Source organism: Heterocephalus glaber, unplaced genomic scaffold, assembly GCF_053883595.1.
Source record: "Heterocephalus glaber isolate CG9 unplaced genomic scaffold, H.glaber_assembly_v1.0 deba00001550, whole genome shotgun sequence".
Classification (NCBI taxonomy): Eukaryota; Metazoa; Chordata; class Mammalia; order Rodentia; family Bathyergidae; genus Heterocephalus; species Heterocephalus glaber.
In genome coordinates, this window is record NW_028258343.1 from 17,239,362 (window position 1) to 17,265,708 (window position 26,347).

At 37.1% G+C, this 26,347-nt stretch overlaps 1 long non-coding RNA gene across 1 annotated transcript; it reads left to right on the forward strand.

Moving 5' to 3' along the window:
- Window positions 1–19,064: 19,064 nt before the first annotated feature.
- LOC110349443 (uncharacterized) lies at window positions 19,065–22,471 on the forward strand. The gene is made up of 3 exons (XR_002395399.2): window positions 19,065–19,315; window positions 21,772–22,044; window positions 22,164–22,471. It is a non-coding gene; the product is annotated as an uncharacterized LOC110349443 (long non-coding RNA).
- Window positions 22,472–26,347: the final 3,876 nt, after the last annotated feature.

Here is a 26,347-nt window from a genome sequence, read left to right on the forward strand (position 1 = left end):
CATCAGGACCTGGGCTTTTCTTTGTTAGTAAATTTTTTATTACACTTTCAATTTCACTCATTGTAATTCAGGTGTTTAGAATTTCTATATCTTCTTCATTTAACTTTGGCAATTTGTATGTATCTAGGAATTTGTCCATTTCTTCTGTGTTTTCCATTTTATTAGATTACAGGTTCTCAAAGTAGGTGTTGATGCTCCTCTGAATTTCTGCTGGATCTATTGTGGCTTCACCTTTTTCATTCTTAATTGCATGGATTTGAGCCTTTTCTTTCCTTTTTTTGATAAGCTTGGCTAAAGGTTTATCAATTTTATTTATTCTTTCAAAAAACCAGCTCTTTGATTCATTAATTTTTTGTATCATTCTCTTAGTCTCCACTGCATTGATTTCTGCTCAGATCTCTATAATTTCCTTTCTTGTATGAGCTTTGGGTTTGTTATGCTCTTCTTTTTCTAGGAGTTTGAGGTTTTGCATTAGGTTATTTAACTGAGTTCTCTCTGTTTTCCTAATATGGGCATTCACTGTTATGAATTTCCCGTGTAGAACTGCTTTCATTGTGTCCCACAGATTCCTGTATGTTGTACTGGCATTATCATTTACTTGTAGAAACTGTCTAATTTCTTCTTTAATTTCCTCTGTGACTCATTGGTTGTTCAGGAAATTGTTATTCAATTTCCATGTGTTTGTAGGTGTTTTGTGGTTTCTTATGTTATTGATCCCCAATTTTATTGGACTATGTTCTGATAATATACAGGGGATAATGTCAATTCTTTTACATTTAATTAGATTTTCCCTATGAGCTAGCATGTGATCTATTTTGGAGAATGACCCGTGTGCAGCTGAAAAGAATGTATATTCTGATTTTGTGGGGTGGAACACTCTATAAACATCTGTTAAGTCCATTTGTTCAATAGCTTGGTTCAGTTTTAGAATTTCATTGTTAATTTTTTTCCTAGATGATCTGTCTATTTGTGATAGAGGGGTGTTGAGGTCCCCCACTACAATTGTGTTAGTGCTTATTTGGTTTTTCATTTCCATTAATATTTGTTTTGTATAGTTGGGGGCATTTGTATTTGGTGCATAAATATTTAGGATTGTCATCTCTTCCTCTTGGATTGTTCCCTTCACAAGGATTTAGTGACCATCTTTGTCTCTCTTAATTAGTTTTGGTTTGAGTTTTAGTTTCTACTTTGTCTGCAAATAAGATTGCTACCCCTGCTTTTTTCTGGGATCCTGTCACATTGAGAACTGTTTTCCATCCTTTTACTTTCAGTCTATGAATTTCCTTTTGAGTCAGGCGTGTTTCTTGTATAAAGAATATTGCTGGGTTTTGCTTCTTAATCCATTCTGTCAGTCTGTTTCTTTTGATTGTGAATTGAGGCCATTAACATTGATAGTTGTACTTGAGAGATATTGACTCATTCTTGCCATGATGTTTTATTGTTCTTGGCTCTTTTCTTATCCCCCCCCATCCCTTTTAGTGCCTTACCTTGCATGGTGTCTTCTCTGTGTTGGCCCTCGTGGAGTTGTGACCTTCATTGTCTTTTTCTAGGATATTGCATAAAATTGTTTGGAGTGCTCCTTTGGTGTTCATGAAATTTCTCAGTTGTTCTTTGTCATGAAAGTATCTAATTTCCCTATTAATTTTGAAAGATAATTTTGCCAGATACAACAGTCTAAGTAGGAATTTATTTTCTTTTAGGGCTTGAAATACCTCACTCCAGGCTCTCCTTGATTTGAGGGTTTGTGTTGAGAAATCTGCCATGATTCTGATGGGCTTTCCTTTGTAGGTGATTTGTTTCTTTTCTCTAACTGCCTGTAGAATTTTGTTCTTCTATTGAGTTTCTGAGATCTTGACTATTATATGCCTAGGTGTAGATTTTTTTTTTATCATGACTGGGTGGAGTTCTATATGCCTCACTTATCTGTGTGTCCAATTCTCCACCTCTGTCTCAGAAGTTTTCTACTATTACTTCTGTGAACAGTTTTTTTTATGTCAATTGTACTTTCTCCTGTTTTTTGGTGGCCTCCTATCAGTCTTATGTTATTCTTCTTTGCATCATCTAGCAGCTGCTGGGTTGATTTCTCGTGGTCCCTTACTATCTTTAAGAAATCTCTGTTTTCATGGTCCTTAACTGCGATCCTGTCTTCTATATCTGATATTCTGTCTTCAGATTCTCTTAGTCTGCTCTGCATACTTTCAGTGTTTTTAATCTCCTGAATATCTCTTTGAATCTGTTTCATGGATTCCATTTCTTTCTTATGTTGGGTGATCATGGTTTCCCTTTCTTTCTTATGCTGGGCATTCATGGCTTCCAGCATGTTTCTGATCTCATCTATTTTCTTGTCTGTTTCTGCTCTAGAGCCTCTAATCATGTCTTTCACTCTACTCACCATCTCTGTGTTTATCTGGGAGATTATTTCTGCTTTGAATTTTTCTAGAGCCTCATGTATCTGCTTTGTTACTTCCTGTGCTATCAGTTCAGGGTGTCCAGGTGGTTGATTATCCAACTTTTCCACCTCTTTTCCCCCAGAATTTCCTTTTTGTGGTATGGAAGTCTGCGTTTGTGCCTTGCTTAAATGTCTTCTCATTTTTGTTTTTGGTACTGTCCTTGGTTTAATTCCTGGGTTGATATTTCAAAATTGCTTAATGCAGGTATCTTTGTTGCTTGTGTTTAAAACCCTTGTGGAATGATTGCTTTTCAGAGGTGTCTTCCAGATATGGCTTGTGTTTAGGTTTTGAGGCTCTAATGTCTCTGAGGCTATTTTATTTTCCTTATACCAGGAAGGAAAACTGATTAGATGAATCATATGTTAGGCCAAATGTTACAATCAGCAATACCATAGCGTCAAGCGCAGCTTAGAAAATGACAAGTTGTGATAGTTATTAATCTATCACATTTAACTATGTGAAGTATAATCCCCTGTGCCTCTGTAGTGAGGGACCAGGTAGCAGAAGAGCCGTAAGGCGGGCTGGCGGGGGGATGGAATGGGGCCTTTCAGGTGCCCGCTCAGCTAAGCAGAGCACCGGATGAAGGCAGGGCTCCAAGCTGCTCCCGGGACCTCACCAGGCCGTGGACAGGAACTGGAACACAGCCGAGGAGCCTCAGGCTGCTTGGCCGACCCGAGGAGAGACCTCCGGATGAAGGCGGGGCTCCAAGCCGCTCCCGGGACCTCACAGTGCTGTCTATATTTGTTTTCATTTAATGTAGTCTCACTTTTACATTTATTATGTATTTTTGTACTTTTTTTGGACTCTCCGTATTTAAATATTTAAGCTAACTGGGGAAGGAGGGGGAGGTCAGTGAGAAGTTTTTGAGTAAGTAATACTGTCTTTCCATGTGGAAAGATAAGGTCTGGAGGTGATGGTAGCAATGGTTGCTCAACAATATAAACGTATTTAATGTCATTGAACTATACACTTAAAATTAGATAAAATGGTAAAGTACACGCTATTTATTTTATGTTAATAAAATATACATTAAAAATACTTGTTAGTAATTGTTGAATTTTTCACTCCCTTTGGACAGATGGATACATTTCCTTTAAGTAGTATTGATGCTTCTTCTCATTGGCTTATTTTTTATTTTCAGTAGTGCATGTTTGCAGCACTTAATGCTTACATTTGTCGGGAGGAATCGGTGCGTGTCCACAACACATCTTACTTCTTTTGTCTCTCATCCCTACCCCTTCCTTCCCTCCCTGCTCCTCCAACTCATTGGCTTTAATATGTTTCCATTATCATTCAGTTCAGATCTCTTTCTCTATTATCAATAATTTCTTATGTAGTTCATCAGTAATTTGACAACTGAAATTTCTCAATAGGTTGAGATTTTTATAAACACATTTTTCATCATTGAAGGCTAAAGCAAATATTTTGTTGTATATAACCTGAATAATACAAATCTTTGAAATTCGCTGAGGCTTTCTGTGTAGCCTATCTAACATCAATTTTTGTAAATTTTTCATATGTCCTTATAAAAATGTCTTGCCTATTTGTTGAATAGTTTTTATATTTGAATTAGTCAAGTGCATTGCATTTATTTTTCAGATTTTTATGTTCTTTATTTTTGTTGTTCATTTAAGCTATCAAGAATAAGACAGTTGTATTAAAATATGCCACTGTGATATTTGTATGGATTAGGATTGACATGACTGTAGCTTTCTTGAGTTATAACTTACCCATGAGTAAGCCTAGTAAGATTTTTCTACACAGTTTCCCAGCAAGCTATAGATAAAACTATTAACATAGCATGGAGAGCTTCACACATGAACTCTTGCTCCAGGAAAATGTTTGATTCTTTAATATTAACTTAAAATAAATTAGGTACATTCTAACTTGTCCTCACCTATACGACCCTCCTTCTGCCCCAAATGGTGGTGATTCCCTAGGTCTCACCACTTCCCAGAACCACACTTCTCTGAGAATATCCCCAACACCTTGCACTCTGTGCAACTAGATATGACTGCATCTCTTTCTTTGGTCCCATGGTAGCTTGGGATCATAGACAAGAAATAAGTTACCATTTAATTTAAATTTTCTCTTTCTCATGAAATCTGTGATCTAATATGTCATTTCTCCTTTAAAATATTTGTGTGCCTTATATTTTGAGCAGTTCCCTTGAAAGCCTGATTTCCTTCTTAGTGTCAGATTGCATCAATTTCTATGATATCCATGAGTATTGTGGTTTAAATCTAAAATGTTCTGCAAAAGTCTCATATGTTCAGAGTGGGGCTTTTGGAAAGTGATTAGAACATATGAGCATGATCATATTCAGTGAATTCACTATATTTGGTGGATTAATCCACTCATAAGCTCATTGCTGAGTGTCTTGCTAGGAGGTGGGGTCTGGTTGGAGGGGAAACACGTAAAGGTATGCTCTTGTCCCCAGCTCCTCCCTTTTAACTCTGTTTTCTGGTTGCTATAGATTGAGTGGCATTCCTCTGCCACACTCTTTTGCCACACAGTTTCTGCCTTGTAGCCAGCTAATTATGAACTGAACCTTCTAAAACCAAGAGCCAAAAGAAACCTCACTGCATTTAAGTATGTGAGGGTTGAATATTTTGTTCCAGTGATGAAAAAATGACTATATGAGAAGATTGGTACAAGGAGTGGTGTTGTTGATGTGACTATACTTGACCACGTGGATTGAAACCATTTGAAACTGGTTTGTGGAGGGAGTCTGGAAAGGTTTGAAGATGTGGGCTAGAGGAGCCCTATAATATTTTGAGCAGAGCCCTTTAGATGGTTCTTTTGAGAGTTCAGAAGACAAGAATGCTGATAGGAATGCATGCAGTAAAGGCCAAGCTAATGAGGTTTCAGTTGGGAAAAATATATCCCTCTCACAGTTTTAATTTTCAATATTTTTGTAGTACTGGGTATTGAACTCAGGGCTTTCACACTGAGCTACGTTCCTGGCTTTTTAAAATTTTTGTTTTCATTTTAAGACCACCTCTAGCTCAGTCACTAAGTTCCCTAGGTTACATCCAAGCCTGCAATCCTCCAACCTCAGTTTCCCAGAGTGCTGTGATTATAAACATATGCCACCACATTAAAATTTGACTTTCACTTTCTTGATGCTTGTATTAATAAATTTTCAGTAAATTTATCAGCCACTTGTATTTCTTTGTTATTACATTTCATCCCACCTTTTATCTAGTTTCTATGGAAATATTTAGCTTTTTTATTGAACTGTATAGATTAGAAAGAAGTAAAATCATTTAAAATATTTACAATAATTCTCTGCATCTTCAGATTGTTCTCTACTATTTTTTACCCACAAAATTCCTATGGTAATGTTGAAATGTATCTGGAAATGTATTAATTGCATGTGTATTAAATACCAACTATATATATATATATTCATATATATATATATTCATTTTTCAGGCATGTGCACATGTTCATGTTTTGCAAATAGTATATAAAAGCACACACTTTATCAATTATTCTATTGAGCCCTGTTTTATAAAATATGGATGAATTAACATATTAGAAATATTTTATTCTTACATTTTAGAGTTGAACATAGAATATTTTTCTTTTGCTGAAATTTAATGTAACTTTATCTTTCATTATTATGTTTTATCTCTTTTATATGTCTACTCTAAGGTCTGTAAGGCACATGTCTATAATCATAACATTCTGGGAGGCTGAGGTTGGAGAACCACAAGCTTGACTCCAACCTGGGAAACCTAGGGACTTAACTAGAGGCAGTCACAAAATTTAGAAAAAATAATTAAAGTACCAGGAATGTAGCTTGCAAAAGTCATGGCTGCTACCTATGTAACAAAAAGATTTATAAGAGAATAGTCTTTAGAAATCATCTGTAAACATATATCATGTGACACAAGAGCCTTCAGAGGTGGCAGAACCCTCCAGAGGGAGGGCCTTATGACATACTTTCAAGTGAGGTAGGTCAGAAGATTCCTTTATGGCCATCGTGCACACAGAAAGGTATGGTAAAGTCAGAGTGACCATTTTTCCTGCAGTTTTCTCACTAGCCAGTGCACCACATTTTGGGGCATTGTGCTCTGAGCCTGGACCTCCAGGCAACAGTACCCCATTGTATTTGCTTTGTCTTGTCTTTGTTTTACAGGAAGTGCCTTTCAGGATTTTATAGCCTGTACTTCCTGAAATATACATGCTTTTCTTTTCACCAAGACTTCAAAGATGTGGGCATGAATGATCCACTTTCAGACCGGGATTATTTAAATGCCATGGTAAACTATTTGGGTCTTTTACTGATTACACCTAAGCTGTTGCCATTCTTTTTGAGTGTTCGATCTTTTTCTTGTATTAGTAGCTCTTATCAGTTGTATTGCTTCTGTAACTTTTATATTTTTGGGTGCTTATACTCAGCTGTATCTTCATGGAAAACTCTCCTTTTAACATCTATTATTCTAGGGCTAGGGATTTTGCTCAGTGGTTCTGCCGCCTGCCTCACAAGTGCAAGGGGCCGAGTTTGATCCCTGGTACCAAAACAAAAATTATTATTCTATGTTTGCTCCCCTTTTGTGCTGATACTGCTCTTAATGGACCCCACCACTTCTGAGCTTCAGTTGAGCTTAGTTTTGTGTACATCACTACCAAGAAAGACCATATTTGTTTCTGGTTCACTGACTTACTTACAACATCCATTTTATTCTACTGTTATTATTACTGCTCAAAATCAGTAGATTATATTATAGACCATGAATAATATTGACAACTGAATGTAATAAATGTCTGGTAGAATTCTGAATATGTGCAGAACATCATTTTAGGAATGATTGTTTTTAAGTTTATACATTAATAATGTGCCATTTGTTCTGAATTATCCAAGATCTCAAAATACTCTCAGATCACTATAACCATATATGGATTCTGCTAACTCCTTTACAAACTCTCTCTTTATTCAGAAAGCTTATGAATAAAGTAATCCATGGATGCTAATAATTATACAGGCTAAAATCAACTGTGAAATATTTTTGAATCTTACTTCACTTACGTAATTCAGAAAATAAATGTTTTGATAACAATATAAGCTTTACTATTTATTTATAATTAAAGTTTTCTCATTCAGAGGAAGTATGGTGCCTAAGACTCCTCACCTCCATGCTTACCCTCTGTATAATCATTGATTCTGCCACAGACTACTAAGCAGGCTTCCTTTCTAAATCAAGGATTCCCAAGAACTTGTCTGACCTTTAATGAAATTTCAGTTAGGCTGATTTATTATAATTGCTTTCCAGATGATTGCATCTCCTGTATGATAATTGTTGGTTCTTCTGTACCCAGTGGGAAGTAAGAGTGCTACCTTGCAGTCTTCTCTCTAGCCCATCTCCCAACAGGGATGTTGAGTGGGCCCCTTTGTGATTTCCCCCTGATCTTGCAGAAAGTTTTCTTAGTGTATTATAGGGGCTATTCCCTGAGGCTTCTGGGATGCTCAGACCTATCAGTACTTCTACAGATCCCAAACATAAATTTCAGGGGATAAGGAACTTTGGCACCCGACTTTTTATTGTTATTCATGTCTCTTCCTACCTTCACATACATTGGGATGATAAAGAAAAGGCCTCATGATTTTCCCTGTTTTCTACATAATGTCCTATTAATACCCTAGTTAATACAGCAAAAGAGGGGTCTTTTCTACAGTTCTTAACAATTCTATGTACTGATGTGATCAAAACGCTCTTAATATATAAAAATGCGAGAGTTTGGCTTCAGCTTGGGTAGAAGACATGTGAAAATATCACTTTCATGCCAAGAAGGAAAATTCAGAATATCTGCAAACTCACAACTCTGCATGAACCCAAGAGACAGGTGCAACAGCCACTAGGTGGATCAAATACTAGCTGGTGTCAAAGCCTTCCAGGGAGATGTGAGATATGTGAGCAATTTTGCATTAGGCACAGCACAGGGTAAGATTGACAGCTGTTATGTAGGTTAAATAAAAAGAACTGAAATTTTATCAAATTTTTAAAAGCTGGATACAAGCTAAACAGACAGTTTAAAATCCCTGGGAGTCTCCCAAATAATGAGAGTATAGACCTGCTCAGCAGCTCTTTTCCTTGAACTCCATTATGTACCTCATGAAAATGGTTGGGCCCAGATTTCCTGTACAGTAATCTGTGCAGGTAGCACTTGGGTATCGATGAGAGACAGGTACAATATTTGGACCATTCTCTTCTATAAAGCAAAATTTTTGTGATGCAGGAGGTTAGAACTCTTGGGTTTTGGTCCCAAGAAAATGTTGGTTTCTGCTTAATGATTAAAGGAAACAAAAAACATGTACTAGTATAAAGGGTGAAGAAACCTAGTCATACCCAGTACTCTATTTCAATACAATGGAAAGTGAGGTTGCTGTGGGGGGGAGGCAGTAAACTCTTGCCCAAGAAGACCTCCGGCAGGTCCTAGCTCCCATAATGAAAAGAGGTAGGTATATTGAGAAAGCCCCACACTCTACTGTCAGGCACAGAGAACTCTTTAAAACAGAGCCACCAGGAAATGTCTACCTAGGGAATTTAAGAACAGCCTACTGCTGACAGAAAAACACAGTGTATATGAGGTTTGCTGAAAGTGGACAGTGGAGCCACAGTTCTAAAAATAAATAGCAAAGCTCCAGGCTTTACATTAAGCACAAGGTAAGAGCAGTCTACTGATACATGGGGTTGAATTCTTTGGTGCACTGAAAACAACTATAGCAATAACAACACCAAACTTAGTTCAAAGCATACAGGTTATGGAGTGTAGCTACTGTTGATGTCAGTTGTTAGTGCTCTTTACATATTATGCTGAAATTTAACCAGTACTATTGAAACCCACACAAAAATTGAGGAAAATAGTTAACTGTGGTCAAGAAATAAAGACAAACAAACACAGAGGCAGAGATGGCGTAAGAAATGAAAATATCAAACATGAACCATGGATATCTCTGGTAAATGTTAAAGCATGTAGCTTAGTTATAAAATATGCATGAAGAGATGGAGAAATTTATCAGAGCTTAGAAAATGTGTACATTACTCCTGATGTGTCAACTTCATTGGATTAAGAAACCGTTTGCAGATTAGTAGATCATACTCCTACCTGTGTATGGGTGAGCCATGGAGGTGTGGCCTTGTGTACTCTATATGATCTCCAACCCTTTCCTCTTTGGTGATCTTCCTCTTGTCTGATCCTCAGCCACTATGAACTAAGCACCTTTGCTCAAACACACACATCTGTCATGATGTTCCTACCTTAGAGGCAGCTGACTATAGACCAAATCCCTCCAAATCTTGAGCTACATTAAACCTCTCTTTCTTTAAATTGTGGTATTGTGTCTTGAAATGGGAAAGCTGACTAATATAGAAAATTGGTGCTAGGAGTATTGTCATTTCTATAAATATATCTAATCATGTGATTTAGAAGCCTTTAGAATTGGTTTACAAGGAGGAGTTTGGACAGGCTTAGAGAAGTACACTAGAGAAGCCCAAAAATGCTGTAAACAACTTGGTTAGTGATTCCAGTTGGAGTGCAGAAGACAAGAATGCTGATAGGAATGTGGACAGTAAGGGCCAAGTTAAGGAGGTTTCAACTGAGAACAAAAATGTAAGTAGCAGTAAGATTAGATGCCATTTGTGATACACTTTGGCAAAAAAAAAAAAAGGTCAACATTTTGTCCATGTTCTGAGACTTTGTCCACATAGAATAAGGACAGTGGACTAATTACACTGGTGGAGGAAATTTCAAGATAGCCCAACATTCAAGCTGTGGTAAGGGCACTGCTGACTGTTTTTATTCAGACTTATAGTGACAATCAGGGGCAAAAGAAGAGTGTAAGTATTTTAAAAACATGTACTTGAGCACAGAAGGAACAAAATGTAAAGTTGCAGCCAAAGAGGGGTGGCTGCTAAAGATATTAGTGCCTTTAAAAATAAACCAAGTACTTTGTAGAGAGACAAGAAGAATGATGCCTTGAGGGCATCTTAGGAGTCAGTAAGATTCCACCCACTGCAGACTCAGGAGTGCAAAAGTGTAAACTTTCATTTGAAAAGATGGCCCTTTAAATATCTGCTTGAGAATGATCTCCTAGGTGATTGGTACCCCTGGATTTATTTCACTGTGCTCAAACAGGCAGGCACTCAGAATCTGCTGCTGACATGGTCCAAGAGGGTATGCCAACTACTTGAGCTGGCAGCCAAGTGGCATCTATTGATGCTGATTTTACTAGCATGCATAATGCAGGGGTAGTGGAGTCAGGGAGGCTTCCACCCAGATTTCAAAGGAAGGCCTCAGCATCCAGGCAAAGAGCCCCTAAAAGGCAGGGAAATGGAGCTGTGGGAATGAAGCTGAAGATACAGTGGAGAGCCTAGGAAGTTAGAGACACCAGGAACTTGAAATGTTAGCTAAAGCAAGCTGCAGTCAGTGAGTGGATCCAGTTCAAATCAGAGGCCATGTGGGCTGTTGCAACCAGCTAGGCCATAGGGGTAGGGTCACTCATATCCTTTGGAACTCACATTTTACCACCATCTGCCGTGAATGCTAGACATGGAGCTACAGAATCTAATATTTGCCCTTCTGGTTTCAGATCTTGCTTTGGTCTGATTTCTGCCTATCACTCTCTTTTGGAATGGGAATGTTTATCTTGTCCCACTGTACCTTCAGGTTATATAACTTTTTTTTTTTTTTTTTTACAGAAATTCACTATTGGAGGCTGATCAGACTACCAATCACCTGACCAAGGGTACAGTGGCAGGGTAAAAAAAAGCAACACAAGATCTGAATGCATGAATGGGGGGCTTGGGATGGTCAAAACTCTTATCAGGCTAAGACACTGTCTCTTGGAGCTTGCCACTATTTATTGAACATGGAGCTTCTTGAAGGGGTAAGGAGTGATGCAGGGAACAGTGGCATGGAGAGCACTGACATAAATAGGATTCTAGAAACAAGAGCACTTGACATTCTAGCAGGAACAGCTCATAGATTAATGGGAAATTAATTGATTTTCCCATAGATTAATTTTTGCCTTGATAGGAGTTTTTTATACAAGTCATCCAGCCCTTAGCTGTACTATTGTCTTGCCATCCAAGATGTCAAAACCTCATGGATCATTGAGACCTCTGCTGTAACTGGTGGTGTGGGGCATTGATCCTTTCCCACACACCAACTGCTGAATCTTCAGGCAAGCCATTGTGGGCTAATGGGCAGACTAAGACTTTTAATATTAAAAGCCAATTTATGAATTTGTGCTTGCTCAGGGTGGTCTCTATCAATTCACAGCTAATAGTTTCCACTGCATCTCAGCAGAATCTTGGACTCAACCTTTTGAAAAAATATTGCAAATTCTGAGATTTGCAGAATGGATTATTACATTTTTGGTTGTACTTAAGGTAGTTGTATTATGCTAGATGGAATTGTAAGCTGGCTATTGTATTTATTTGGAGATTAAATATTGTCTAAAGAGATGTGTTTGGGTATGAAGTTGAGAAGTGAAGGATTATGACTGCTAATCCTAATATGTCAACTATCTTAGTCACTTTCCTCATTGCTGAGACACAATACCCAACACTCACAACTCTAAGGAGGAAAAGTTTATTTTGGCTCACAGTTTGTAGAGATTTCAGCCCATAGTCCACTGGCTCCAAGGCAGGGTGGCATGGAAGAGAAGAAACAGTTCATGGCATGCCCATGGGAAGCACAGAGGTAACAAGGGAGGGGAAATGGAGACAGACCTTTGCAGGCTAGGTCCCCAGTGACCCACCTTCTCTGACCTGGCTTTGCTTCCCAGTATTAAATTTAGCTTTAAACTCATCAGTGGACTAATTCAGTGATGAGTATGATGTCCTCATGACCAATCACCACCTGAAGGCCTCACCTATGACTGCATGAGTTGGTGGTGGTGGGGGGAGATATCTAGACATAAACCATAACATCAACATCAGTGCATTAAAAACCACACAGAAGATTTATAAAGCACACTCATATTTGTGTTTGATGGGTCATGAAGTCATGTCATTGGTATCATATATGGGCCTATGCCCATTCCTCTCTACTGTTCCCCTTATCTGCTTCACAGCTGCAATTAATTCAGCAGTTTTGCTCCAAGACACCCTTCTGCTATGATATTCCTACCTTAAATCCAGCTGATCATGGACTGAATCCCACCAAATCATGATCAATTAAACCTTCCCTTCTTTAAGTTGTAAGAATCAGGCATTGTGCCAAGCAACAGGAAAGCTAAGACAGGGAACTATAAAAAAAATGAAAAGTATACTTTCACTGATAAAGAATTCTCTCCATAGTACAAATAGCAAACTGGAAACAGCATAGGAAAAAAATTGAACTTTAAAATAGAACAATAGACATTAAATGAGTTAAAAGGAAAATAAGATGTCATTCCACCACTCCCAGAGCAGAGGAAGGGGCTTCAGGGCCACAGTTCCACCACTCCCAGCCCAGAACAGATGAGCTGCACTGATGCCAACAGCACCACCCCCTCCTGTCAAAATGAGAAGACACATAAACAAGTCTCAAAAATCAGACTTCCAGATCACCTAACGCAACCCCAAAGGAAAATGAGATGGATCACTCCAACACTCAACGACCTGGTCTCCCTGAACTGGCAACAAAAGAGGATCTGGAAAAAATGAAATCAGAAATAATTTCTCAGATAACAGCAGAGATTGTGCCCATAAATCTAGAGAGGACACAGATAAAAAAAATAGAGGAACTGAGGAACATGATGGAATCCCAACATAGAAAACGAATGGAATCCATAAAAAAGATACAAACAGATTACCAGGAGATTAAAAACTTCATTGAAAGTCTACACAGCAGAATAAGCTAACGTGAGGACAGAATTTCAGATATAGAAGATAAGATTGCCATTAGTGACCAGGAAAAGAAAAATTGCTTCAAAATTGTAAGGGACCATGAGAAATCAATCCAGCAGCTGCTAAATGATGCAAAGAAGAATAACATAAGACTGATTGGAGTCAACAAAGAAACAAGAGAGAGTGCAGATGACATAAAAAGCTGTTCACAGAAATAATGACAGAAAACTTCCCCAGCAGGAGAAAAAAACTTGACAGACAGATAAGTGAGGCATATAGGACTCCAAATAGCCTTGATCAAAAAAATAAAATAAAATAAACCTACACATAGGCATATAATTGTTAAGATTTCAGAAACCCAACAGAAGAACAAAATTCTACAAGCAGATAGATAAAAGAAACAAATCACATAAAAAGGAAAGCCCATCAAAATCACAGTAGACTTCTCAACACAAACCCTCAAGGCATGAAGAGCTTGGAGTGACAGATTCCAAGCCCTAAAGGAAAACAGCCTCCAACCCAGATTGATGTACCCTCCAAAACTATCTTTCAAAATTGATGGAGAAATAAGATAGTTGCATGACAAAGAGCACCTTAGGAACATCATGAATACAAAACAAGCACTCCAAAAAATTTTAGATAATATCCTATGAACAGACAATGAGGATCACAGCCCGAGGAAGCACAGCAGAATGAATGCATGGAGTGCAACAAGAAATTAAATGCAAAAGGGGAAAATCCAAAAAAAAGAAAGAGTCATAACAATGATAACTCAATACATATCAGTTATAACCATCAATGTTAATGGTCTCATTTCACCAATCAAAAGAAATAGACTGGCAGAATGGGTCAAGAAGCAAAATCCAACAATATGCTGCATACAAGAAACACACTTAATTCAAAAAGAAACTCATAGATTGAAAGTTAAAGGGTAGAAAACAGTACTCCATGTGAAGGGAACCTGAAAAAGAGCAGGAGTAGCTATCCTCTTTGCAGATCAAATGGATTTCAAACCAACATTGATTAAGAGAGACAAAGAAGGACACTACATCCTTGTAAAGGGAACAATCCAAAGTGAAGAGATGATAATCATAAATATCTATGCATGAAACACTAGTGCACCCAACTATATAAAACAAATACTAACAGACATGAAAAGTCATATATGCACTAATACAATAGTAGTGGGGGACGTCAACACCCCACTGTCACAAATAGTTAAGCTAGACAAAAAATAATTAATGAAATACTAGAACTCAATCGAACTCTTGAACAAATGAGTTTAACAGATGTTTACAGAGTGTTCCATCACACAAAATCAGAATACACATTCTTTTCAGCTGCACACGGGTTGTTCTCCAAAATAGGCCACATACTCGCTCATAAAACATGTTTAAGTAAGTGCAAAGAAATTGAAGTTATCCCCTGTATATTATCAGACCATAGTGCGATGAAATTGGAGATCCATAGCAAAAGGAACTGCAAAAATTCATAAACACATGGAAGTTGAACAACACACTTCTGAATAACCAATGGGTTACAGAGGAAATTAAAGAAGCAATCAGACAGTTCCTTCAATTAAATGACAATGACAATACAACATATCAGAATCTATGGGACACAATGAAAGCAGTCTTATGAGGGAAATTCATAGCAGTGAATACACATATCAGGAAAACAGAGCAAGCCCAATTAAACAACCTAATGCTGAATCTCAAGCTTCTAGAAAAAGGAGAGCAGGACAAACCCAAAGCTCATACAAGGGAGGAAATTATAAAGATCAGAGCAGAATTCAATTCAATGGAGACTAAGAGAATGATACAAAAAAATCAATGAAGCCAAGAGTTGGTTCTTTGAAAGAATAAACAAAATTGACAAACCCTTAGCCAACCTTACCAAAAAATGGAAAGAAAAGGCCCAAATCCATGCCATTAGGAATGAAAAGGGTGAGATTACAACAGACCCAGCAGAAATCCACAGGATCATCAATACCTACTTTGAGAACCTATATGCCAATAAGATGGAAAACACAGAAGAAATGGACAGATTCCTAGATACATATGAATTACCAAAGTTGAACAAAGAAGACCTAAAAATTTTTAACAACCCAATATCAATCGAAGAAATTGAAAACCTAATTGAAAACTCACCAACTAAGAAAAGCCCGGGCACTGATGGCTTCACTGCTGAATTCTACAAGACATTTAGAGAGGAACTACCACCATGATTGTTTAAACTCTTCAATGAAATTGAAAGGGAAGCAATACTCCCAAATTCATTCCTGGAAGCAAGCATCATCTTGATCCCCAAAGCAGAGAAAGACCCAACCAAAAAAGAGAACTATAGGCCAATCTCACTAATGAACATAGATGCAAAAATCCTTAATAAGATACTGGCAAATAGAATGCACAAGATCATCAAGAAGATCATACACCCTGACCAAGTGGGATTCATCCCAGGGATGCAGGGATGGTTCAACATATGCAAATCAATCAATGTAATACACTATATCAATAGAGCCAAGGACAAAAACCATATGATTATCTCCATAGACGCAGAAAAACATTTCACAAAATCCAACATGCATTTATGATAGAAACCCTACAAAAAATTGGAATAGATGGTCTCTACCTCAATCTGATAAAAGCCATCTATACAAAACCAACAGCCAATATCATACCAAATGGTCAAATACTGAAAACCTTCACACTAAAATCAGGAACAAGACAAGGATGTCCACTATCACCACTCTTGTTCAATATAGTTCTGGAAACATTAGCCATGACAATTAGACAAGAGAAAGAAATAAAAGGAATAAAGATAGGAAATGAAGAAGTCAAATTGTCATTACTTGGAGATACTCTATATAGAAGACCCCAAGAATGCCACCAAAATCTTCTACACTTAATAACCAAATTCAGTAGAATAGCTGGATACAAGGTCAATACACAAAAATCAATTGCTTTCCTCTACAAAAATAACAGACTCACTCAGACAGAAATAGGGCAAACAATTCCTTTCACAATAGCATCCAACAAGCTGAAATACCTAGGAATCAACCTAATGAAAGAAATGAAAGACCTCTTCTCTGAAAACTATAGCACACTGAAAAGAGAGACTAAAGATGATATCAGAAAATGGAAAGACATCCCCTGCTCCTGGGTAGGAAGGATCAATATAGTGAAAATGGCCATACTTCCAAAACTGCTATATAGATTCAATGCAATCCTAATTGAAATCCCAGAGGCATACTTCATGTGAGAAAACAATCCAAAAATTAATTTGGAACAAGAAGAGACCCAGAATAGCAAAAACAATTCTAGGCAATAGAGACATGGCAGGGGGTATCACAGTCCCCAACTTGAAACTCTACTACAAAGCTACTGTGATAAAAACAGCATGGTACTGACAAAGAAACAGACCTGAGGACCAGTGGAACAGATTAGAAGATGCAGAAACAATGCCAGACACACTCAGCCATCTCATCTTCGATAAAGGAGCCAAACACTCTCACTGGAGGAAAGATAGCCTCTTTAATAAATGGTGCTGGAGGGCCGGGGATTTAGCTCAGTGGTTCCGCCGCCTGCCTTTCAAGCACAAGGACCCGAGTTCGATCCCCGGTACCAAAAAAAATAAAAAAAATAAATGGTGCTGGAAAAATTGGGTTTCAACTTGCCAAAGATTAAGATTAGACCTATATCTCTCATCATGCACTAAACTAAAATCAAAATGGATTAAAGATCTAAATATTAAAATTGAAAGGCTGAATCAACTGGAACAGAGGTTAGGTAGAACTCTTGAAGACATTGGTATAGGAAAAGATTTTATGAACAAAACCTCAGTTGCCCATGAACTAGCACAAACAATCAACAAGTGGGATCTCTTCTTATAAAAAGCTTCTGCACAGCAAGAGAAACCACCAACAGTGTGAAGAGACAAGCCACAATGTGGGAAAAAAATCTTCACCTGCTTTTCCTCAGACAAAGGTCTACTATCTGGAATCTATAAAGAACTTAAAAAAATCAGACCTCCAAAATTTAAAGACCAAATCTGAAATTATTAATCCAAAATTATTACTCAGACAAAGAAGTAGAAATAGCAAATAAACATATGAGAAAATGTTCAACATCACTGGTCATTTGAGAGATGCAAATGAAAACAAAGCTGAGATTCCACCTCACTCCAGAAAGAATGGTTGCTATCATGCAATTAACCAATAACAAATGGTGGCGGGGCTGTGGGGAAAGAGGAACCCTCCTCCGCTGCTGGTGGGAGTGTAGACTGGTGCAACCACTGTGGAAATCAGTATGGAGCTATCTCAAAGAAATAGGACTGAAAGTCCCATTTGACCCCTCTATTCCCCTGTTGGGGATCTTCTCCAAAGAATTAAAAGAATCATGCCACAGTGATATATGTGTACCCATGTTCATAGCAGCACAATTTGTAATAGTTAAAACTTGGAAGCAGCCCCAATGTCCATCAACTGGAGACTGGATAAAGAAAATGTGGGGTTTTTTAATAAAATGGAGTACTACTCAGCCATAAAAATGAGAAATTAGAGACATTTATAGCTAAATAGATGCACACTGAGGTGATACTCTTAAGTGAAATAAACAGGACACACGTGTACATACCGAATAGTTTCTCTAGTGTGAGAAACTGAAAGTGTAAATAAGGACTAAAAGGTATAATAGATAATGTGAAATAGAAAGAAAAGGGGCAAAGGGGAAGTTGGAGGGGTAGGGGAAGGAAAGAAGGGAATGGAATTAACATGAGGAAATGAAAAAATGGAAACAAAGTCTTTGTAAATAGGGAGGAATGGAGGGGTTGAAGGGAGGGCAGGGGAATGGGGAAAAATAAGAACCAAGAGAGATTATGTAAAGGTGCAAATTTCCAATGATGAATATCATTTTATTGTGTACCTAAAATGTACCAATAAAATAATATAAAAAAGAAAAATAAGAAAAAATAATTTATTAAGAAACCTAGATATACAAAGAGGACATGAGAATATTCATAGTGATACTCTTATGGCAGTTAAGTAAATAGAATACTAGAGGATAACCCTTTTAAGGAGACAATTTTAAAATACTCTACATACGTGTAGTTGAACTTTTATGAAGGGAAGAAAGAGAACAAAAGGAAAAAGAAATATTTGAGGAGATAATAGCTGAAAATTTTCCAAAATAAATTACAGACACCAGACTATAGTTCTGAGGAAATTAGATGTTACCAAGGATTGGAGCTCCAGTGGCGCAATCGGTTAGTGCGCTGTACTTATACAGATGTTACCAAGGATAGTAAATAAAAACAAAAACTCAAGTGACCATGCTGAAATTAAAAGAAACAGTTCTGTGAGCAATTTTAACTGTTTTTAAATGTCTATTTTCATGATAAGATGGTGGGATGAATAATAAATTTATTGAAACCAATACTTTGAATCATCAAGTTTGCTCTCTTCTTTGGGAGCAATAAAGATATTTAAAATAAAGATATCTGATTTTTTTTCTTGCTTCAATAACTACTACTATGGTGTGGGACAAAGGAGATAATCTAAAGAACTAAAAGTTTAAAAGATATAAACTCTTCCTTCTCCCTAGACTATATAAGGGGAGCACTGAATTGAACAAAAAGATGAATAGCACTGGAGGATGTAGGTAGAAAAATCTGACAGTGACATAATAATCAGTGTTCCCTGACATCCTGCCTTTCCCTATGACCAAACAATAGAAACCCCAAAGTTTTTTCTTGGCATTTCTCATATGCAGAAAAACTGTAAGGCAGCTGATGTGAGGAAGCTGACTCATGAAGATGCAGATAAGGGGCAAGTTGAGTTGCAGAGTGATTGGGAAGCATCTCACCTGCACCATTACCTGGACTTCCTTTTAGTGGGGAATTAGGGATGCTTTGGAAAAGTTTTTTAACCTCAACTGGAAGCCAAATTGCTCTGAGGGAGATTCATCCTGCCTGCCCTGCCACTTGTTCAACAAAGAGAATTTCAGGAAAGAAGCAGTGCTAGTGGTAAGAGCTAGAGAAGATTCAATTCCTTCTTTACAGGGAGTCTATGTAAGACAAACACTAGACTCTCATCAATGTCAAAAATAGAGGTGAATGTTCATTTGAATATCTATTTGCATAGGGTTGGCCCACAGCAAAAAAAAAAAAAAAAAATTACTACTACCTGGAGCAACATTGACAGGGACATGGACTTAAAAGTTTTTGGAAATATGGATTGAACTTTGGGAATACAGGAGAAAACCTGAGAAGAAATGTTTCATCTAGATACTGATGTACTGAATAGAAATGACTAAATTAGGCAAAATAAAGCCTTGATTTAAGGAGATAGAGTACTTTGTTCTTGCCAGGATGACTGCTCAAAATCAGATATCTGAATTTGTTACCCTAAGTGTGCTTATTCTTTCCAAGGAAATCATCCCATCCAAATGTTTCTCCCTAAAACATTGCCAGACCAATGATTCTCTAATCTCTTGTATTAAATATTTCTCAGTCTCACTTGCTTCCAGCAGACATCATTCCACACAATGTTGGCTCTGAGAAGGTAGAAATTGCATCAGTCTTGTTCATTGTTACATTTCTTTTTCAATTTTTACTTTTTGTTAGTACATCTTCACAGAACATAAAGAGATTGCATTCCTCCTGAGGAGTTGGCACGTGTACTTTAACACGACTTCTTCATCCCCTTCTCCTCTCTCTCCCATCTCCCTCCATGTTTTGGACCCCTTCCCATTTACAAAAGATCTATCTCCCTATTTCCTATAATTTGTCTTTTATCTTGCTCTTTATTCATATTGTGGATTTCTCATATAAGAGAAACCATGTGTTAGTTAAGTTTGTGTGTCTGATTTATTTCACTTAATATTATGATCTCAAGTGCAGCCATTTTCCTACAAACGACTCAAGTTTATTTTCCTTTATAGCAGGGCAGTACTCCATGGTGTCCAAATACATTTTCATTATCATATCATGTGTTGATTAGACATACAAGCTACTTCTAAGATTTAGCTATTATGAACTGTGCTGCTATAAACATGGGCATGCAGATATCACTGCAATATGATGTTTTTAATTCTTTTGGGAAGATACCTAAGAGGGAAATAGCTGGGTCCAATACAATTTCTAGTTTTAGTTTTTTGAGGAATCTCCATACTGTTTCCTATAGTGATTTTACTAGTTTACATTCCCAGCAACAGTGGAGAAGGGTTCCTTTTTTCCTCACGGCCTCTTCATCATTTATTATTATTTCATCTCTTAATGATGGCCTTTTTTTCTCTTGGAATAAGATGGAATCTGTTGCTGTAATTTGCATTTTTCCAATGACCAGAGATGTTGAATATTTCTTCATGTATTTGTCAGCCATTTGTACTTCTGTGAAGTGTCTGTTCATTTAACTTGCCCATGTTTTATTTTATTTCAGGGGGGTCTGATATTTTTAGTTCTTTTCTGCTGCATTTTAAGTTCCCAAATAATATCAGATCATGATACTCAGTGTCTGCTTGCTGAATTGGTGAGCAAGCAAAACATCAGTCCTGCATTATGCACAGGGAATACTTCCAAGACCCTCAATGTATACCTAAAACCAAACCTGACACACTTTTCTCTTTATATACAGTCATGGTGAAGCTTAATTGATAAATTAGGCATAGCTTGAAATTAACAACAGTATTTAATAATAAAATAGAGCAACTTAAACAAAGTACTGTAGCAAAGTTTATTTAAAACTCATGCTTTTAAAAAATTTTTTAATTTCCATTTAACATTTTGAACCACAGTTGACCATGGGTAAGTGAAACTACAGATGCCAAAACTGAAATTAAGGGGGGCCAGGGATTTAGCTCAGTGGTGCCGCCACCTGCCTCGGAAGCGCAAGGTCCAGAGTTCAATCCCCAATACCAAAAACAAAAACAAAACAAAACAAAACATTAAGGAAAGGACTATGGAAGCATTTTGCAAATAAAGCACACTAGGAAACAGTATGAAGTGTAATATTTAAGTTAACATAATAGACAAATACAATCCATGCATTATTTTCCTATTACCATAAAATATATATGTATATGTATGTATGTTTCACACATGTATGTGAACCGAAAAACTTAAATAGGTTTCGAATATAAAAAATTTTACATCCTATAATATTTAAATAAAAATTTTACAATCTAAACTTTTTTAAATTTCCTGATGTCAAACCAATAATCTTGTAAAAGCGATTAGCTTGAAGATAATCGAAAATAAAATTCTCAGTAATCTAGAAGTTACCTGAAAACAAATATATTCAATTAAACCTATGAAAAAAATAATGATCAAGTGTTTTATTATTTTAAGAGTTTTAAACATTTAATTATTAAAATGAAAGACTGCTCTTCTTTCCACTTCTTTCTTTCCTTTTCTATGCTTCCTCTTAAATTTCCTTTTCCTCCTTCCCCCTCCATTCCTTTCCTTTTCTTTTCCTTCCTCAGCAACTGTGTCTTAAAGCACAAACAGAGAGGAATGAGAGGTTTGCGGAGACCAATGGGGCAGCGCGGTTACGGGCGTCCGGACAGAATGAGGAGGGCACCCGGTCATGGGTGCCGGGTGCTGGGGGACCAGGCACGGACGAGACGGAAAGGCCATCCACACGGGGGCATGCAGCACAGGGCGCCAGGTTGGAGCGTCAGGCCAGTGAGCCGGGTGCCGGGCTGGAGCATCAGGCGCACCTCCGACCAAGGGAAGCTAGCACACGCGTTGTAATGGTAAGAAGCAAACTTGTAATAAGGGATGGAATGGAAGTGAAGGGGCAAGATGAGTTTGGGAAGTCTGCTTGTCACCGCTGATTCGCCTCCTGAAATAGTAAAAACATTATTAACTTTAGGGGAATCTGCTTGCCACCTAAATAGTACACCGTTCAGCCCCCTTCGGAACTTGAGATCGAAAGCCGTGTGAACTGCCTCAGAGCCTGGATCACCCATCTATCTACGCACTCAGGAGGAAGAAAGGCAAACTCGTGCCCTCTTGAAGCCACTGTGTATTTGATCCATTGATTCGCCGCTCTTAATTACTGCAACTACATACTGTATCTGAATGTCTGTTAGGGGAAATCCTCCAACTTATGTTCTTGACTATTCCTCACTTTGTTCTTCTGAATGTATTTTAAACCCAGATTGTCAATTTATAAATAAACAGCACCTATTCTGATTTTAATTTTCATTGCTCTGAATCTATAGTTTACAAAGACTTGACATCTTTGATACTGTGCCTCACTCACAAGCACATAGCTACTTTCACTGTGTCTCATAATTTTCCTTAAAGTGCTTACAGAGGTACTGTATTGGTCAGCTTTCCCAAACATAACGGAGGAAGGGTTTATTTGTCTCACAGTGCCAGAGGTCAAAAGACAAAGGACCACATACAGTACGGACAGTCACACACTTATGAACCCCCAGACACACCCAGAGCTGAGCTATACTACTGACAAGGTGGCTCTCAAGCCAATCAATTAAGGGTCTGGCTTACCTGTCACAGGTTGTGTAGGTTCTCTCCTGATTATTTTATAATTTTCTCTCATGAATAGCATCTTTTACAAAACTACATCATCAAATTGATTTTTATTGTTATATAGAAAAGCAGTTGTGTTTTTGTATGCTAAGTATCTATGACAAGTTTGCAAGATTTTGCTTTCTAATGTTCATCATTAGAATCAGACCATTTTGTTAATGAAAATAATATCTAATACATATGATATATAATTTTCTAACCTATATATAGTGGACCCTTGACTTACAAACTCAATTGGTTCTTGAGAGCTGGCTGTAACTCAAGTTGGTCAGTTGAAGGCTCAGGCTCCTCTACACAGCCTTCAAAATCTCTCTCCTGTGTACAGGCAGATATCTCAGTGTCCTTAGAAAGACACAGGACTTCTCAACCCCGCACGGGAAAGGATGTTGTCATGTTCCTTCCAGAATCTTTAAGGGCTAAATCTGTATCTGAGACCATCTGGAAGCACAAGCAGCCAGCATTCAGGTCATAACTCAAGACGTTGTTCATAAGTTAAAACTAAAATTCTGGTCGTAACCCTCGTTGGTATGTTAGGCCAGTCATAACTCAAGGGCTCACTGCATTTTATTTTTAATTATAGACACCAGAACTTCCTTGTTTTGCTGAATTATATGGGAGGTGGAACACAGTTTCCTTCTTGGATTTAAATAGCTATTAAGTTACTCTAAACCTCTGGAAAGTATCATGAAAGGAAGTGTACCTCCATTCAATGACTGCTAAGAATACTTGTACCATTCATTGAGGTTGAACACTATCCAGTAACTTGAATCCATTGTTATTCTGTTCCTTTAATTTATAAATGTAGTGGGATAAATTAATGTATTTTATAATATTAAACAACTTTGAAATTCTGAAATGAAATCCAGCTCATGACATGGGACTTCATTTTGCCAAAGAATATTTTCAAAAGTCGTGATTAAATTTACAAACAAGGGGCCGGGGACTTGGCTCAGTGGCTCCTCCCCATGCTCCACCAGCCCAAGGACCTGAGTTCGATCCCTGGTACCAATAAATAAATAAATAAATAAATAAATTTACAAACAAACAAATTGATATGAATATCATTTTAAAGCTGAATTTATTCTTAGAAGGAACATTAGAAAAACTAACATCAAAGCAAAACCTTTTAAGAGATCTGTAAGCTGCGGGAAAATACAACACAAAATATGAAAGAGATGACAAGGAATAGAAAAATATTTGCCCCTTAGCATTCAGTTTAGCTTGTCTATTTGTAACAATATTTAATTTCCCTTGGGCAGGCAGACCATGAGGGGGTGGAGAAAACATAAATGGATTTTTAAAAGCAGCATCATGCCACTACATATATCAGTTAACACTATTTTGCAAAAAATTATTTAGTTTTATTTTAAAGAATAAAATGAATCTTTTGTTAATTTCATGAGTCTATGTTTTCCTGGAATAACATTTTATTAGCCAACACACTAACATACAAATATCACTTTATGTACATCCACTGACTCAAATGGTATAACTGTGAATACATTTATCACAATGGTGATAGTTGTCATAATTTTTATAAGGAAAAATTATAAGGAAAAATTATATAAAAATTATAAGGATGTCAATGGAAACAAGTAATTGTACATTTTTCTATATTTAGATCTTACTCTCCTCAAGAAATGGAAATAATTTTGATATTTTGTTTAACACTGCTGTAGTCAGGTTTTCCTTTGGACCAACATTTTATGATAAATTTACTAGATACCAAACCATCCAAAAGTAATGATTTGGGAACTTGGCCAAATGTTATACATATTATATGTGAAAGAATACATGTATTTGAAAATAGTCAGAAATGTCTGAAATATAATAGTCAAAATATTATTTCACTCTGTGAGCTTTGCCATATATTTATTTAACACAATATCATCAGGTGGAGAAAATTTTCAGAAGCAACAAAATAGAGTGGGATTCAGAATAAGGCTCAGGATTGGAAGCATCCATTCCATCTTCTAGATTAAGGCTACTCTCCTCAAGACTACACACACACACACGCGCGCACACACACACACACACACACACACACGCCTATATTTGTCCTGTAAGATATGTCTGTAATTCCTAATTAATCACTGTGCAGTCTTTCCCATTCAGCATGGCTCTTTGCCATTGTAAAACTGTCTCACTGCTATGCAGACTTACTTTTTCCCACTTATGGAAGTATACTCTCTCATCTCCATCAAAATAACAGTAACTACGGCACCCTTTGTAACACTTGAACTGCAGGCACTGCACTGAGCTCAGTACACACATTATTGTGGCAGATCGCTCCAAACTCTGTAAGAGATGAATTTTTATCTTCATTTTATGGATGAGGAAACTGAGTTTTAGAGAATTTAAGTAACTTGTAAAAAAAAAAAAAAAGTAGTTATGTGTGCAGCTAAAGTGAATCTGAGAATCCAGAGTATCTGCAGGCTTTTCTTAACCATAGTGGACCAGTGGTATTTTAAATTGCTGTAGTGCAACAAACAACCATTTCACACAGTGTTCTCCCTGGGAACCACAAGATTCACAGGAGCTACAAAAACTGTTTCAAAACCACATACACATACTGGGAAAACATGGGTGTTTCAAATGGTTTTAAATTAATATTCAATCCATGTGCTCCAGATATTGAAAACAAGTAAAGCCCATTTTAGAAGAGTTTTATGCATAGTTTTCAGAAAATGCCTATGATAATACTAAGGATTCATCAAAAAGGCAGCTTCAAAAAAGATGAATCATCAGATGGTGACTAGAAGGTAATTATTAATTTTGTTCATGCATTCTAGACCAGGCGCTAGGTCACAGGTAAAGAATGATGACCGTGTAAATTAGGTACTGTCTTTCACACTCACCATCTGTCTCCCTAAGATAAACAATACTGTCTTACAAGGCTTCTTCTGCCTTTCTTCCCACCTACCCCAGAAAGCACATGAATTGTATTTTACTTTTAATTTTAATAAGGGATTAAATATAAAAGCACAACTACTTTAGAAAATATTGCTACTGTCAAAATTTACTGCTCTATAAAAGTATTACTAGTACTGAAGGTAATTATTTGATACCTTTATGATAAGGTTTTTTCGAAAAATTTAACTGTTCTAAAATACATATAAATGTCATTGATGATAACCAAACATTAGATATTTTCTTCTTTAGGTAGAATATTTTCATAGTGAATTGGTGGTCTTGGCATGAAAATCTCAAAGTCTCTGAAATTGTACTGACTCAGCTTCTGGCAAACCGGAGAAATAACCAAGAGGAAATGAAGGCATCATTCAGGTGCTGCCACCGTGTGGTGGCAGCGAACAAGCACGGGGACCAGGGCAAAGGCAGGAAAAAGAGACTGCTGTACTGCAGTTTGGAGGAAGATTTTCTATCAAGTCCACTCCACTTTAAAACTAATCATGATGACTTCTAAATGCTCAAATATTTCCATTAATAACTCTCAACATATTTTTTTGCTCCTCAAGTTGAGGAAGTACAACAATTTCAAAA